Source organism: Nilaparvata lugens, chromosome 5, assembly GCF_014356525.2.
Source record: "Nilaparvata lugens isolate BPH chromosome 5, ASM1435652v1, whole genome shotgun sequence".
Classification (NCBI taxonomy): domain Eukaryota; kingdom Metazoa; phylum Arthropoda; class Insecta; order Hemiptera; family Delphacidae; genus Nilaparvata; species Nilaparvata lugens.
The window spans coordinates 1,840,735-1,858,802 of NC_052508.1; the positions used below are offsets into that span (position 1 = coordinate 1,840,735).

The 18,068-nt window shown below is 34.6% G+C and overlaps 1 protein-coding gene across 10 annotated transcripts in view; it reads right to left on the reverse strand.

The window, feature by feature from the left end:
* The window catches only part of LOC111051765 (tyrosine-protein phosphatase Lar-like), a 560,641-nt gene that overhangs the window by 230,429 nt on the left and 312,144 nt on the right, over positions 1-18,068 (reverse strand). For 6 of the 10 annotated variants that reach the window (XM_039429679.1, XM_039429678.1, XM_039429682.1 and 3 more), the window contains one exon: positions 5,582-5,679. The exons of the other annotated variants lie outside the window; for them this stretch is intronic. The gene's annotated coding sequence lies outside the window, so the exon portion shown is untranslated. The remainder of the gene's footprint in view (positions 1-5,581; positions 5,680-18,068) is intronic. 10 annotated transcript variants of the gene reach the window in all.

Below are 18,068 nucleotides of genomic sequence, written 5' to 3' on the forward strand. Positions count from 1 at the left end.
CGACTACATTAACTATTTTAACCGCATATCAGTACAACTAGATAAACGCACTGGCTTAATCATGTAGCACTGTGTGACACCAACAACAACACTGTGTCCCCGACGTGATTTATCACTTTATCGACCGAGGTGATCACAGTGATCAGGGGGCAGAATATAGTCGAGAACAGACACTTTTCGGCGGCACGGAGAGTGTGACAGGGCCAGGGCCAACGTTACCAGTCGGGGCCGGAGCGCTTACTAAACTCACTGCCGCCTCCGAAGCGAAGGCCCGGCGCACCGCCCCCTCTCCGCCCCTTGTCCGCCCCCCACTCGGGGGCCGTGCCGCCGTTTATAAAGTGATCGCGCCCGACAGACTCTGCACACTTGTTGTCCAACCTTCGACCGACAAAGGTGAGTGTGCACTGCTGTCTTATTCAATCTTCCTCATTTTTGCGTGCTTTACTATGTTTGGAAGTTCATTATTGAAAAATTTTTCACATTGAATATGTATTGAGGGTGGTTGGTTTGGATCAAAGATTGACAATTAATGTATTTGAAAGAAAAATAGGTTGATAAATATTGTAGCAAATATTGACCAGTTTTGAAAAACTGTTTTTTAATTAAAACTTTGAAGGTTGAAGAAAAACATTAATTCGTATGGCTTTTGTTGGTGAAGAGTCCCTTGCGGGAAGGTCCCACAGCCTAAATATATAATTCAAGCCGTCAATGGGCCTTACGACTGTCATACTTCAGCCGGGACCGACAGTTTAACGTGTTGAAGAGAAGATATATTTATGAGGGTTATTGATGAATAAAAATATTCCAACAGTTCGGTTTTGTAGGTTTTCATATTTATGCCTGTCTACATTGTTTGATTGTTCATTACAAAGAGTTTTTAACTTGTATAAAAATGTGTTGTTGAATTAGATTGGGCGTTTTTGTATTACGAAAAAAACTCAGAGTAATTACAGTCAGATTAATTGAATCAGACATTCAACGTTTTAAAATTTGAAAAGTTTCTCGTCACAAAGATTGATTATTGTGGTATACAAATGTTTGGACAAGTGAGTTATATGTAGGTAAAGAGTAGTTAGTCGAAGATTGTCAATGTTGGATTATGGTACAAAATGTATTGACAAATAAGTTATTAAGGAGAAAACAGGTTGATAAGAAACATTGTAAAGTCATTGTGATCATTATCCTGATATGAACATTATTAAAATTGAAGAAAAAGAGTTCAATGATTCATTCAATATTGTATGATATTCTCAAACAGAGTATAATATTCAAATTGAAGAAGAGTTCAATGATTCATTCAATATTGTATGATATTCTCAAACAGAGTATAATATTCAAATTGAAGAAGAGTTCAACGATTCATTCAATATTGGATGGCATATACAGAGAGCGGCGTTATATTATATGTCAATGATTAAGATTTTAACACAGAGTTGTAAATCACAACTGGATTTGAGAAGAATTTGAGCAAAACAGTATTGCATCAATTGATTACTTCCGCATTTCTCAAATTTATTGATTCTTTGAGAATATTGTTCAACATGACACATTTTTTATGTTTATAGTCGCAACCGAATGGACCACTAGATATTAAAATATTAGATAGATATTAGTCTATATCAATATTGGACGGAAAGTTCATCAAATTATGGAATATTCATTCAGGCTCAATTTTTATTTTAAGAATAGAGACATTAATGCTGGAATGATTAATGCAAATCACTAAAGTAGATTTGCAATTTGAAGTTTGTAATTTTAGTTCATTTGTGTAAATATGAAAAGATATTAAATTTTGAAATATGAGAAGATATTAAATTTTGAAATATGAAAAGATTGTAAATTCAGTTAATTTGTACAATTGTGAAAATGAAGATTAAATCCAAATCGCATATCACACATATAATTTTGAAGTTACCGACACATCAGATTCTCATGACTTGAAAAAAGCTCCATAAAACGTTTAAAAAAATGTTATATTAAACGATCATACTCAATGAAAAAGCAGATGCAAAAGTCGCTGCAAACGTTCAAAGTTAATGAGAAATGGTGGAAATTTGAAACAGTTTTATTTTCATGAAATTGAATAAACTATTCATAAGATAATTAATAGGAAATAGAAATAGGAAACTCTATCGTAGAATTGGACTGATAGTTTTTAAAATGAAGCTGTATTATATTACCCCAGAATGTGATTCGTTCTACAAGTACAATCGAGAGTAGTTATAAAGGGAAGACTGCAAATTCTATTTCTATTTTAGTCATACATCCACTTAACATACATTGTGGGTTTGACTACATGTTTGGGATTTGACTACATCACCACCTACATCAGATAATTTGGGAAGGATGTAAATGGAGAATCAACTTGATGAGAAATATGCACTGGCGAAATAATGTCAAATTAGATTTCCTAGTAAAGCTGTGAGTGTGCAAGATCCTTTGACATTATCTAAATGCCGTTGAGTGCAATAGATATTTTAATGAGACATCAAATCATTGCATTTGCACATAAAACAAGGCTAGTGTGAGCGAAAGGTCATCGGGGTAGGATGGTAGGAGGTGATGGAAAGGTTATATGGAAAGTAATGGAAGTTGAACAGGAGCAACATAGTTATACTGAATACCGTGATTGACGCACTGAGATAAGTGGACATGAAATATTTGAGTTTTTATAGATTGAAAAAGTTCATAATTAGTACATAAGAGCTCATAATTAGATTAAAAGTTCATTTCATTTAGTGGAATATTTTTATTTTATTTTGTTTCAAACTTATCTAAATTCCTTGTTTACATATATTTTTGTCTCAAAATTGTATAAAACTTATGAAGTGATAAACATAACCTTTTCCTCCACCTCCTGTCTAAAGTGCTTACTTTACTCCCTGCAACATAATACTAGAATGTCACTTTTTCGCTCTCGGGAGGAAAAACAGGAAAACTCCCTAGAGCGTAAAAGTAACTCCATTTAAATAACATGGGAAGCATCTCTATTTTAGAAACGAGCATTTGAAATAGGTTAGAAGGTCTAAGCTCAGATGAGGAAGCATATAGAGTAGTCATTAAACCAACCATAAATTCAATACATCAACCAGACATTTGATCAATATATGAAATTTATGTTTGTATGATAAAATTATTATAAACTTCAGATCACTGTATAAATGTACAAAAAATGTACAATTTTTTTTTAATTGCATGTCATTCAAAATACCAGCCAACGAATATTCCTCATTAACTAATTTAATTTTAAACGGGAACTTCATCATATTTGTAGTTGTGGCGGCCATTGTTGTTACAACTTTCGCCGACAGATAGTGCATAGCGCTGTCGGCGGAGAACTGTGATTACAAGCCAGCCCAGCTGTTTAATCTAAACTTTTTAGATTATGTTTCAACACATTGTTTGGTCACGTACGTTTTTAAAAATTATTTTATTTGCAGTTTTTATAAAAACGTAGGTGGAGGAATATAGGTGTGTATATCACGATTTTGTTTCCCAAATTAGGGAAAGGAACAGTTTTGGGCTTCAAGCTGGTTTCCCAATTATTGATAGTTGGGAATGATATTGTATCTATCAATGTATAGAAAATAAATAATTTTAGCAATTTGGATGTGTGAACACAGAGAGCGGTAAGGTGTTTCGAGTTCTACGGTCCACGTTTTTCTACTGACAAAATGGCGGCGGCAAATACAAGTATCCTCAATATTTTTTCGATTTGGAGAAAAACAAGATACGAGACAGACAGTCTCATACTCGTACTATCAGACAGCGAGCTAGTATTAATTTGTTGCTTCAGTATTAATGTGATAATATGATAAGCGTTTCCCTCTTTTGCTATATATAATAATAAACTTCCGTTTCCAAGTATTTAGTTTTCACGAACGCCTGAGCGCTCTGAGCTGTACACCCTAGTGTATCAATTGATGGCAGCCCAAAGAACGCACTGACACATTACTGTCTATTTCTGCTCATTCCATCTATTCATGAGTATTGTGATTATGTATTAATATTAATACAGAATCACAATACTCATAATTATGTGAATATGTTTTATGGCTAGTGGTATTATCACAATACTCATTTGTGTCTGTGTGTTTGTTGAGTTGCCAATTGTTACACTATTATGTTTAATGAATAGTTGTATTATAACAAATAATGTTTAGTGACTAGTGGTATTAAACTTGAAAGACTGTAATTTATTCTAATGGATAAAGCTTGATTCGAAAAAATTCTTCCAAGTTTTTTTGAAGAGTAGCATGCAAATTTCTTGTTTTAATTTCATTCATTAGAGATTGGAAGGACTGTCCAAAACTAAAAGTTCCACTCTTTACAAAATGAAAAATATGAAAAACTGATGAAAGATGATAAGAATCGTTTCACAAGATAAAAATCGATGAAAATTATCGCTTGAACAAGATTTTGATAGAGTTTGCAGCGTTGCGAATAGATAGTACAATATGATGCATTATTGAGTCCATAAATAGCGTGAAGCTGAGTTGGGGACGCGGTGTGAATGCTGATCATCTCCTCTCTCATAAACGTCACATGACCCGATCACAACTATATATGTGTATAACGGCTATATTAAAAGCAGTTGACCGCGCCTAATTGAATTAACAACAAACTGCATGACAGCTGCATGATACGGATGGAATTTCTAAGCGTGGACCAATCTAATACTGGACCATAATTATCTATGTATCGCGCACTTGCCTGCCCAAACCTTTCGTTTGAGTTTCAGAGCTGAGCTGCTAACCCCTGATCAAATCTCCCATCCTCCTACATGTGTGTGTGTGTGTGTGTGTGTATTCATGTGCAGTGTACCTGTTGACGCACGCACGTACGCAGCCACACAAACAACACAAACTCACGAAATTACGAATGGATGGAATTAAAACACTTCGTCCGGCTGTGCTTATTGGATTAACATGCACTGTAAGGATGATGAAGTGCAGGCGCACAGATGAAACATTTTTACACGTAATCACCTTTCTCCAATAAATGTCAATTTATAGGCGTTGATAAATAATAATTCAGAAAATCGTACACACACTAACATCGTGGAGTTCTGTTTCACAGCTTCACACCCTGCTGTAACCACCATTGCTGAGTTTTAATTTGTCTCTCGTTTCTTCATTTCAATTGAAACATCTAAACGAAGTCACATTCAATTTGATCTGATCAAATACACAAAAACAATAATAAAAGCGCAAACAATATTTTGAACTCAACACCACATTTTATCTTGAATGAGATAAAATTGAATGTTATTGTGAATAGTATTAAATAAAATTAGATATTAGACATCAATAATAAATGTATAATGAATATATAATCAATTATTGATTATTGATGATTAATTGCAGTGTTATCTATGAAGATAAAAACAATACAGAATTCCGGATAGATATTGTTTAGTATGTGATTATTCTTTTCAACAGCTGGACGCATAATTGCGTATTGATATGGAGCAATGAACTTAATGGGATTACAGTTGGTAGACTAAAATGTATTTCAAATCAATCATCTATAATATCGTTAGCAAAATACAAATAGCATGATAAAGAATTAAGATAGTTACCAGAAATGATTGTAGACGTTGATAAATACACTGACGATATCAGAGAGGATTGGCAGTTGGGTTAACTCAATACACAGTCATCGTGATGGGATAAGTACCTGTGAAAAAACATTAGAATAAGAACTAATATACAAATAAACATTACATTAATGGATACACTCAGAGGTTAAATGAATAAGTTTATTGTAAGTATATAATTATATAATATATCATTGCAAATCAATGTGAGACTCCGTCTTATGAACTCTTGCAAGGTTCGTAACAATATAGCTTCCGGTACGCAAAACTCCATGGGGGGTTTTAAGGGATATTCAAAAGCCACCCTCGGAAAAACGTTTTAAATTCAGTCACAAATAAATTTATTTGTGTTTTAAAGCTATTTGGGAGCAATGGAAATTCGAAGGATCAAAAACTCAAAAGGAAAGGATTAAAACAATTTTTTTTTTCGTCCCGAACGATTCCGGTATGGCGTACCGGCACAAAAACAGTACTGAACTCAAGACAGAGGCGATTGAAAACCTGGAATGAAAAATCCTTAAAGTAACATTAATCTTCAATGATTTCTTGATTAAAACAGCAAATATCAAGAGGCTGAAAGGAACAAAGACTTCAAAATCAATTTGTGCAGACTAAATTCACGTAACTCCATGTTGATTGTTCTCATAATATCAGAACTACTCGAGTCCTCAAAGAATGATCTGAAGTTCAATAGTTTATTTTTTTAGTTCAAGATTTAATCGTAAAATTGAAATTATTGGTTCGTCTCTGATACTAATTTGACAAACATGACTAAAGTGACAATCATCACTTTTAAAAATGATTAAAACAAGCCTGGCTAATCATTTGAAACCTGATCATTCAATTACGTGTTTCTCAAGAAGAATGAATGAAATGATGTAGAGAGAAAGTCAGTTTCCACAAGGCGTGTAGCCCCTACTCAATTGCGATTCAAACTTTTGATTGCAGACAAAGAAGCCAGATTATGGTTTGAGGGGCGCAAGTGGGTATCAGGCAAATTCGATTAAGCACTCAGTTGTAGGCTGAGAGAGAGCGCAGGTTAATACGGGTGAACGGCAGGTTATTATATTTGGGGAGATTTGCATATGGATGGATCGGTTATGTCCGCTGTGCCATGCGTCAATGCACCTTTATTACCTTATCTGGTGAGAGCGTGGGTGGAGGGAATGATGGTTGATGAGAGTGTGTCTGTGTGAGTTGAATGGAGTTATGGAGAGCAGGCAAGACAGTGAAAGCGAGAATGAATTGCTTAGAGTGAATGAGAGAGAAGGAAGGTCTACTCTACTACAACCAACTAATTTAACTTGCCTGATGAGATGTACAATAAAGTTGTAATGAATGAATCGGGATAGGTGGAATGGTGAGAGTTGGGAGACAGTGGGACACCTCTGCCCCTCTGCCCGAGACCCAACCTCCTATTGAGAGAAGCATGAGGATGGTGGATGGAAATTCATGATGTTTGAATCGGTGAGGAAGGAATATGATGGAGAACAAGAGAGAAAGGATATACACTCTCATCACACAAGGGGAAATAGGCATATTGACATTCCATTCAGCAGATTATCAAAGTCGAAGAATAGTTATGTGGTTGTTTGCATAATGACTAATAGACTGCCACAAGCTTGGGCGGAAGCGTTACATTTGTTCCGGAAATAATATTTTCTAGGTTGGTCAAAAATCATTTTATTCAATTGACGAGTATAGTGAACTTGAAATTAATGACCTGTAGCTTTAAATAATTTAAAAACGAATAATAAATCCAATTGCCAGTAGCTTTCAAGCTTATGAACGGTATGATTAAAATATTAAATTGTAAACTATTGACATGATAAGATTTTGAATTAAGATGAAAACAGTAATTGTTACATAATAAACGACATCATTTGAGATTATAACACAACTTGTAGATTTTGCGTTGCTTATAACATTTATGTTTCATGGCAATAAAATCATATTTATTAATTTGAAGAGAGGAATATGCACTACAAAACGTAAGAAAAGGGGAATGGTATACATAGAGGATGATAATAAAGGTGTAAGAGTGAAAAGGAAAAGGAGGAAAAGGAATCACAAAAATAAATTGAGATTAAATAACAAAATGAGTATTTATGGCTGCATAATTATTATGGAGAAATAAATACATCGAATCAGAAACATAAATATGGCAGGAGAAAGCTGATAAACTGTGGACTTTACACTATGAGGAAAGATACAAGAAGAAAACAATGATCATGATGATGATGTTAAAAGAAATAGCCATTGATAAGCATATATAGGTATGGATTCAATCAGAAGCGGAGAACGTTGATAAGGTGTCAATTTGGTCAAGTTCAAAGTGGATAATAAAAACGATATCACCTAGAAAGATAGGTAGAGCTTGAAGAATGTTTCTGTAAAAATAAAGAATAAGTGTATTATATGAAACAGTAAAAAGTGACACTTTCAAAGATGTGATGTGAAGTTAGTTTGATGTAACACAAAGATGCTATGAGAGCAAGACGACAAAATACACAAGGAAGAAGTGAAGGGATAATATAAGAATGTTGAAGGAAAAATTAAATATTTGGCCATTGCAAAGTGAAGAATGCAAGAATGAGAAGATGAGATGGGAAGATAATTACACTTCTAGCTAGAATAGAGCATAGAAGTAAAAGGAATAGAAATATATGGGAACGTAACAACAGCAAATGGGAGGAAACACAAGAAATGAAGCGTAATAAATATGAAGGAAAATAAGATGAATATTTGATAGTAGAAAATAAGGAGTTAATGGTAAGGTAGAGGTCAATAGATGGTGGTTGTGGGATTGTTGGGATTGATAAGAGCAGAAAATCGAATGGAAGCGAGGTGTAAGTGAAAGGAGAAGAAGAAGTATGGATGAGCAAGAATTTGAGGGAAAGGTGTGCTGGGATACCTGAAAGGTAAGAGAAAGGACCGACCAGATGATGAGATCTGGAGAGCAGCAGTGGCCAGAGACGACTTCAGTTGCATGGTGGGGGGAGGAGATATAATGGGTTCTTTGTTCTTGAACAAAGACGTGAGTCACGTGGTATTGCACAAATGAAAGCCGCCAAAATTGGGATTCCTAATCCTGTGCACAGACGACAGACGACCGGACTCTTCCTTCGTTCGCCACCCTTATTGAGATTTGATTTCTGACGACACAAAGCCTGCACGAAAGAGACACCCACTTTGTGGAGTGAGACGCTCGAAATCAACGTTTTAATGTACTCTCGGTCGTCGGTCCACTCCTAGTATTGCTTTCACCTCAACTCTCGCTCCATGTAACGACTGACAGAAAGTACAAATAGTCCTATTGTTATTGAGACTCATTCAAACTTGGGATGATTAAAGCATTATTACTGGAAGCGGGCACCGCGGCTGCGGCTTCTGTTCAGGCTTGATTAAAATGCCGAGTATCACTCACAAGTCACAACTACTCCCAGGTTTGTCAACTCAATTAGTTTGATTGGATCTCGCTAACTTTTGATGGTCCATTGTTACGTATTTGCAAGTACCCTGACTGAAGCTGCTACTATCCAACAAAGCAGATGAATGATTAGAGAATATTTAATGATCTGCAGATGAATGATTGGAGAATATTTCTGGATCTGATAATAACTTTCGAAATCATTTTATACTATTGTGTACTCAGTAAAGTGTGCTAGAATTATAACATCACACCCTGTAATGTAGCAATTAGTATTACCATAGAGAAACAATAGCATAAGTAGATATACCATGGTATAGGGCGTTTATGTAGCAACTTTTACTGTTATCTCAAGCCGATTACTGTCGATTATTGTCAATTTTTACTGTTTTGTTGGGGTGAGAGTGTATGAACGGCACTATTTGAGGGCCTACCAGCGTCACACAGATGCATGGGAAAGAACTACGTGAACTATCGCCTTGAGATAACAGTAAAAGTTGCGACATAAACGCCCTATAACTACTTAGGCTATCGTTTCTCAATGGTATTATACCCTGTAATAAATTGGAAAAACAAAAAATATATTCTTTGAAGATTGAATATTACTATTTCTCCTGTAGTATCAAGAATTGAGAAGACTCAACTGTTATTGTTAGATAAAGGTATCTTGAATGCATTCACATGAATTAATGTTTATTTATTCAACTTCCAACGGTACAACACCAATTTTACAGGAAAATAACAGAGAAAAACAGATTCAAGCGAATAATATACATATGTAGCAATATACAATATTTGAATATCAACTAATGATTCAAGGTATGCAAGGTAGAACTGATTTTGAACAACTGATAAAACATACATGGGATATTTCCCATCCTCACTCATTATAATTCGTGAGTACTTCTAGGTTATGAATGTATTTTTCTTACTCTAATTTATAGAAATGAGGGTCTGGGAGTAGCATTTCGTTGCTTTTCAAATATACCGTTAAAATTACGACTAATACTGGAAAATATAATCTTGAAATATAAATTTTCTTATTCATGAATATGAATTTTCCACCACCCTAGTCATGTCCTGTTGTATTATCTGTTAGATTTTTTGCTAAAATGATAACAAAATAATACAACATACTGCTCGGTTCAGTTCTTAATTATTCGATTTTTTATGAGTCATGAGGTTTATCAAATCGAACATGAATAACAATATTATTCGAAACGTGAAAATAACAGTGGAAGCATTCAGCATCAAAGATTAAACAAGTAAAAGTAGTATAAAAATCGATAATAAAGTAAAGTGAATAGTGCTTGTGCGAGTGCATTGTAGACACGAATTCGATTATTTGCCTTTTTCCAAACCTTTTTGAACCAAGAATCAAATCGAATATGCAGCCATCCTTGGAAAAATCCATGAAAAACCAGCGCTAGTCGGTAGACCTTTGCAATCAACTTTGCTGCTACGCCACCACGCCACGCGTACAACCAACTTTTCTTTGTTCTTGCTATTGTCGTAATTTTCCCTCCGCGCCAATCCCAATTCACTGGCCAAACTTTCACCCGATCCAACGTCTCACCCCCCCTCACCCGCTCATCAAACAAAGAAACAAAAGAAATAACTACTCTCTGTCGATTGTTTTCACACAGATCAAAAATCTGTAAGATATGAAACATTCATTTCCAAACGCATTGCTTCATAAGCTGCTTACAGATTTGAGCGCCAAGAGCACACGCATTCCACTTTTCATCAGCTGATAATATCTGTATTTGTACACAAACAGTAAAGTACAGATATGATAAGCGTTTCATCAGCTGATGAAAAGTATTTCGTGTTCGTGGCGTTCAAGTCTGTACGCAGCTTTAGATGACAATAAAAATACTATAGTTAAGTTTGAATACTATTCGAGCTTAGATGCTTCCTTGTCAAATCTATTAGTTGAATTGAAAATATTCATTTCCAAAATAAAATCGATTATTTTTATTTGGAGATGTACCAAAGTCTTTACATCAATATTCACTCTACGACTTCATCACGAATGAGCATGGTTATAAGAATAATAATATTATAATATATTTAAAAATTATTCATAAAATAGGATATAAAATAATAATAGTTCAAATGGGGTGTTGGAAGAAAATCTGGCGTTGAAAGATTGCACATTGAAATTTGCAAGATCTCAATCCATTTTAATCGAGAAAGGTTTCAGAATAACAGTTCGAATAGTTTGTTTCTTCAGCTCTACGAGTTTTTGAAAAGTGAAGTCTACAGTTTGAAAGAGTGGGTCACTCATTTGTTTCAGGTCATGATGATGCAGAATAAGTCCTGGGAGAATGAATTGGATTGGAAGGGTCAAGAGGTGCAATACTCATTGTCCTTCATGATTTCAAGCTGATAGAAGAACTCACTGAGTAAGTACTTTTTTGTACTACGTATTACGATAAGAAAATTTGAATTTGGAGACAAAATATGTAGCTGATGTGGGAGATTGCAATGTGCAACTAATTGCTTTGATAAGAAAGGTTGGGAAAACTATTCACTATATATAGTTGCACAGATTATAGTTTCTATTGGTTTTAACTATCGAACGAACTTAAAATAGATATTTGCATGGCTTTCTGATGTCGGGGAGATCCTTATAATATAAAATATAAATTGAGCCGTCAATGGACATCAGCCGGGACCGACACTTTATCAAAGCAACTGAATGTCACTCTTCATACAACTATAAAGTTTCAACTTTTTGACACGTTTCATTTACATCAGTTCAAGCTAAATGTCTTGGTTTGCATACGTCTACAAACACCCCAAGAGAGTGCCTAACAGCATTATTTCATTCTTTATCAAATCCACAAAATGAATAATAATGAAAATGTCAATATGACGTTTTATAATTCTATCTCAACTATTAAGTAAAATAATGTACTAAGTTTCAATGGCATTCCGCACTCCGATATATAAAAAATTACCGTATTCCCCAGTATAAGCTGGAATTACAATAAAAGTGTTAGAAAAATATTCACATATTTTGTCTAATTATTTGCAAGTGATGATAAATAGTGGCCGGGTTTTTTTTTAAATCATTCAAGACATAACAAATCTATTTCAGCGTGAAATATTTAATCATGGAATAAATTTAAACAAAATTAAAAATCATGTAATTCTAAACAAATTTGAAACTTTATTTAATCGTGAAATATTTCATCATGAAATCCATTTTGGAATTGAACAGTGCACTCGTTGAAAAAAAATACGTGCATTGTTCAATATGACTATTTTATGACTTAGTTTTTAGAATAACTTTCAATAATAATATGTGAATGTAACTCAAATGCAAATGTAATTATTATTGTGATCCTCATGTTGATGGAATGTTTTTGGCATCTTGCTGTTTATTGAACTAGTTTTTTGAACGCATACACACCAACGCATTATTATACAGTGAACCCATACATTGCAAATAATAGCTAGGCATTCCGCCCACCAAATATAGCAGGTGAGAGATGACTGAGAGCGATCGAGTGAGTGCGTCAGAGTACAGGGTATTCACTCATGGAGGTCGTTCAAGATAAATAGAAGGGCGAGGTTTGCGATAGATATCCTTTCTTGCTCGACAGAAATTGATAGCGAACGTGTTTGTGGGGGAGAGAGAGGTGCGTCAGAGGGGGAAAGCCGGAATAGAAACAACAGATAATCCCGAGAAGTAGCCCGCGGCTGTTTATCGACATAATGCCTTATCGTGTGTGTGTGAGTGAGTTGCGCCCCGTTTGCTATACCTCACACATCTTGAGAGACACCCGAACACAGATCAGTACTTGGCCTGAACCCCTAAACCCCGCTGCGTTCCAATGTTTGTTTGCCGTGCAACCTCCTCGCTCCTTGTTTCTTCCTATTCGTCTCTATTCGCCCATATTCGACAAACACTAGACGCGACGTCGCTTGACTTCATCATGCCTCCAGCACAGTCCGATATTAGACTGGGACTGTTGGGACCATTCTCAATAATACTACATGCTAATCTCCCTATTTGTTCAGCTCTCAATGCCACTCTATTTATCTCGCAGTCTATGCTACGGTTTCATTGTTGAAGGCGCCTGGAATGCGTTGACAACATTTTAATTACTTCTCCAAGTGCACTTGAGGCTTCCAATGGTATATTAACACGACACCAAGTCCCATTAGAACGCAATAATAATGTAATCTGAGGAGAATTGGACTGAGTGAGCTTGGCTTTAATTATATGACACAGAACTCTTGATTATTTATAAATGTGGAAAATAGGTTACTTACAGTGTACATGTAAAGTTGTTATTGAAAACAGAAAAAATATAAATAATCTATGTTACTCAACAAACGTGGAATCGATCGGATCAATATTGAAAATTCTAAAATTGAAATTATTTATACAACTCGAAAGATATGAAATACCATTCCATTCGATTTAAGAATGTTCAGTTCTGTCAATCAATCATAATTTGTTCAATCAATTTTTCAAGTGTAGGATTAGATAGGTGCTAATAGTACGAGACCTATTTCAAATAGTAACAATGAACTTCCTCTTCTCATAATACTGAACATATATGAACTAACTATATATTGCGTTATATTAACTGTTGTTAATTGGTGAATAAATTTGATTTGATATGATGATATAGTTTCTCTCTTCTATTGTTCAATTCAATTATGTGATTTATATGAAGTGTAAGTTGAGAACTTATCCCACGCTTCTAAACGGCAAATAACAGAACTGCAGTACACAATTAATGAAGTTTTGTCTTGGAAAATTATTATGATCGATCAAAGATATTCAATGTGTGACAGATCAGTGGATTCTCATCATTTGTTTAAATTTTAATCGAAAACTGTCAACTTTGGTGGACCCTAAAAATATTTCCAGTAAATACCTCCTAGACTTCGTGATACTCAACTTCTGAAGAATTCCTGCGTAGCTTAGTCTGTGATAATAACATAGTAATCGGTAGGCTACACATGGATGATTCAATCTACGTCCAAGTTTGTTCAGTGATCATCACCCCCTTGCATGTTAACGCTATGTAGCCCACATAAGCATTCAAAGTGTCTGTAGTTCACATAATGAGAGAGGATGTTGAGAGTGATTAATATACTCGTATCTGCCTCTAGGTATCTACTACAGTTTGAATTAGATCAGTCCAGCTCATCATACTACTGTTAGTTAATGCAGCTAGTGTTTACTACTTTGCTCAATCCAGCTTGAATGTTGTTCTATTCCTGATAGCATAACCAGTACTGCAAAGCCAACGCAGTGGATAACTTGCTGGCTAGAGATGATTATGGTAAGAGTAAGATATATCTTTATATCTACATTCTGTCTGTATTTGTGGTGTAGTCTTTGAACCTAATCTCTCTTTTACAAGTCGGAGTGTCATTCCAACACATTCTCTCCCTCCCTCTCCCTCTCAATCACCTGTGTGTCTATCTCTATCTCTCTCAAGTGTCATGTCCGATCTTACTAATCATCTTGACAGATTAGCAGTTTCCTCCTGACATGGCTTGTATCAAGTCTAACCTTACGCTGCATTATTGATGAACATGTACAGTGTTTGAAGTTAATCTCCATCACACAAGCGGAGGCATCTGACAGGCAATGGCGCATGCATGATCCCTACAAAATTGAAAATTCCTCTTTGCAAAGAATTGAAAAATGTTCCGAGAAAGCAACCCCTCGCATCAACAAATCCCTTTACCATGTGGAGCGCCATGAATTTGGGAACATTGTGTGATTCTATTTGCGAAACAAAGGCATTAAGACAGCTTAACTTACGTGATATTCAAGGGGAAATACGAAATAAACAGTAGGGGAGGAAAAGAAATGCAAACTAATGAAACTCATGATTGATTTTTTTAGATTCCATTTCTTTTAGGATGTGGTTACTAGAGTTGAAGATTTTGAATATTTATGGTGATAACATTGAGTAAACCTTGAATATTTAGTGTAATTTGCGCGAGGCATAGGAAGACCAAGAAAGAAAAGGATGACGACACAGACCAATAAAGCCTAATTCTTGTAAGAAGATGATGATGATGACATTGAGTATAGAAGTAATTTTAGTTTCATAAGTAACATGAATATACAAGACCAAATTGGAAAATTTGTAATGCAAATAATTAAGTGCAACGTCCAATGATATCAATAAATAATTCAGAATTGGAGAGATCTTTTTTATTCTTTTATCCTTTATTGATTGATTCAATAGACAAGTACATCATAAAAATGATAGCGAGAGAAAAAATAAGGTAAACTTGTGCTATTCCTCTCCCAAATTTAGATAAGGTTACACATAGTCAAATAATGGTCTTGTAGTTGAAAAAAGAAAGAAAAATAAAAATCTCAGTACCCTTTTTGAATTATTTAATCACAACATGTTTCAACATTGATGCCATTTTCAAGTGAAAATGATTACAAGTAGCCCTATACAGAAAAGAGATAAATGAGTCTTGTAGTTGTTCACTTCACAAAATTTTCAGTTCTTAATTATTTTCACAGATTTTTAAATTTACAATAGATGCTTCAAAACCAAACATGGAAGAAAAATTCCACATTATTATCACTAAAATAGGAAATATTCACATATTAAAGAAAATATAAAAATATTGTACAATTTCTAGAGCAATTGAACTGCAGAAACATGATAATATGATTCTCAATTCAAAATCAAAAGAGATTGCTGGAAAACTACTACTAAAACTGTATGAATTGGATAGTTAGAAGGATAAGAATTCATGTTAATAGCACTATATTTATTCAAGATTAATTTAAATTACAGAAACAGATTTCATGGCAATACCTGCCATGATAATTCGATAATTCACAATTCTAGATTTATTGGAACTCTTAAAGAAAACTTTCAAATCAACACTATTTCACAGTGATTCTCATATGTTTTGCTAAGTACTCCTAATCAACACACTCAAATACTTATGGCAATATGACAATATTAATAATTCTATATTGATTCCGTGTGGAGAAAACGAAAAACATTATCTGTTAGTGATCTAATTCTTTAGACGAGCATTTTCAAGATGTACGTTTTCACGATATACGTTGCTACATTACACGTCTGATTTGGCTCTCTGATGTCACGCTTTTATCACGTTCACAGAAGCAGAGACCCCCAGTTTGGGGATGCTCAGGTTACAAAGCAGTTGCTTAGAAACGATGCACGCCCCTACTTTCTAAAAACGCGTTTCAAGTTCACTTCTGTAGAGGACTCAAATTTCAAGTTGGCTGTTGGCTGATCTTCTATTCACGCTTTTTGTGACTAAAGCCTACTTTTACAACATTGCGTGCAAAAACTCTTAAATTTCACAGTTTATACTTTGGAAAATTTGACACCTATCAAACTTTTTGAAACAAATTTGTCCCCAAATTAACTTTTTTGAAAAGTGGGAACAAATTCCTCCCCATAACCTATTATTATAATAGTTACATAAACTATTTCCTATTTGGACAGTATAGTATAGATTGGAACAGGAACAGTGTTGGGCGGGAGCCTGATGTGCTTTTCCTTGAGTAAATTATTCTATTTGTGTCCAATAAAATATATAAATAAAACACACATCTATCTCAATTTATGTATACGTTTTTTTCTATTTTTCAGCCTTAGAGACAATAGTCTATACTTTTTGATTTATTCAATTTTCTAAGGGTTAGCCAATTTCGAATTCGAGATCGAACATAAAATTGCAGACGGATATTTTTCAAGTAGAATTTCATTTGAAATATATTTTTGGGAACGAGAGAAACATTAGAGTTCAGTTTCCGATCAGCACTTTAGTGCGATGAGGCGAATTCAGTTGGACACTAAACCACGCTCAGTGTTGAGCACATAATGTACAGTAGCTAGTTAGAACACCTGCTCCCATAGACATTTTCACTAGCACTGCTACAGGGAAGAAAAAGGTTTTATTATGCAATTCCGCTTCGAACCTTCTAGCTCTTTTGCAAAGCCCTTTCACATAACATTGGAATCGAATCTGGCACTTATCTGCTCAAGGTTTCTAGATAAAGTGGTTCCAAACAAATTGAATTTCAAGGCACTTAGGCTGAGGTAATTGAAGAAAGTAGAACAGAAATATATTTTACTGATTGAAAATCAAAAGTACTTGAGTGGAAAAGTTTATTGCATGAAATGATATTTTTGTTTTTCCAAAGAGTTGCTGGCGAGACGTTTTGTGCTTATAAATGTGAACATCGATATAGAAAGCTACTATTTGATACCGGGGGTACATTTGTATAATAAGAGAGCTGAATGCTTACATCTACAATACATCTAACATCTAAATAACATCTAAATTCTGAAAAGTTTTCAAAATCTGCAAAGATTAATTCAAAATCCAACTCTGAAAAATTTAATTCACTATTATACGAAAATGTACCTTCAGTAACGTATAAGTTAGTAGAAACTAACTTCTTTATGCAGACTCATGCCCAACTGCTCCATTTCCCAAAACAATCATTTTACGATTACAGAATGCATTTACAGTACGTTAAAAAGTATGGAATATGAGGAAGCAACAAGCAATGCTATTAAGCAATAAAGGTAATATTTAAGAAACTAGATAATACTACAAACATTTGAATGATTATCTGAGACTTTCAAGAATAGAAATCCATCTCCTGAGCTCAGAATATAATATGAAGATTTCCTTGCACAAAACAAAAGTGATGGCGTTTCTGGGGAAGTCTCCAATACGTTCTAAAATAGTTCTCAACAACAGAATACTGGAACAGGTACCACATTTCAAATATTTGGGATGTGATATTACATACGAGGAAGACCACGACTTGAATGCAAAAATTAACAGATTCCAGTACATATGCGGAACTATTAACAGAACTCTCAAAAATAAAGCCCGAAAAGAGACGAAACTCAAATTTTATAAAGTAATGGCCGTCCCTACACTTTTGTATGGCTCTGAAACCTGGGTATCAAAGAGAAGGGAGTGGGGCAGGTTACAGGCGGCCGAAATGAGATTTTTAAGGTCAGTGAAGGGATGCAC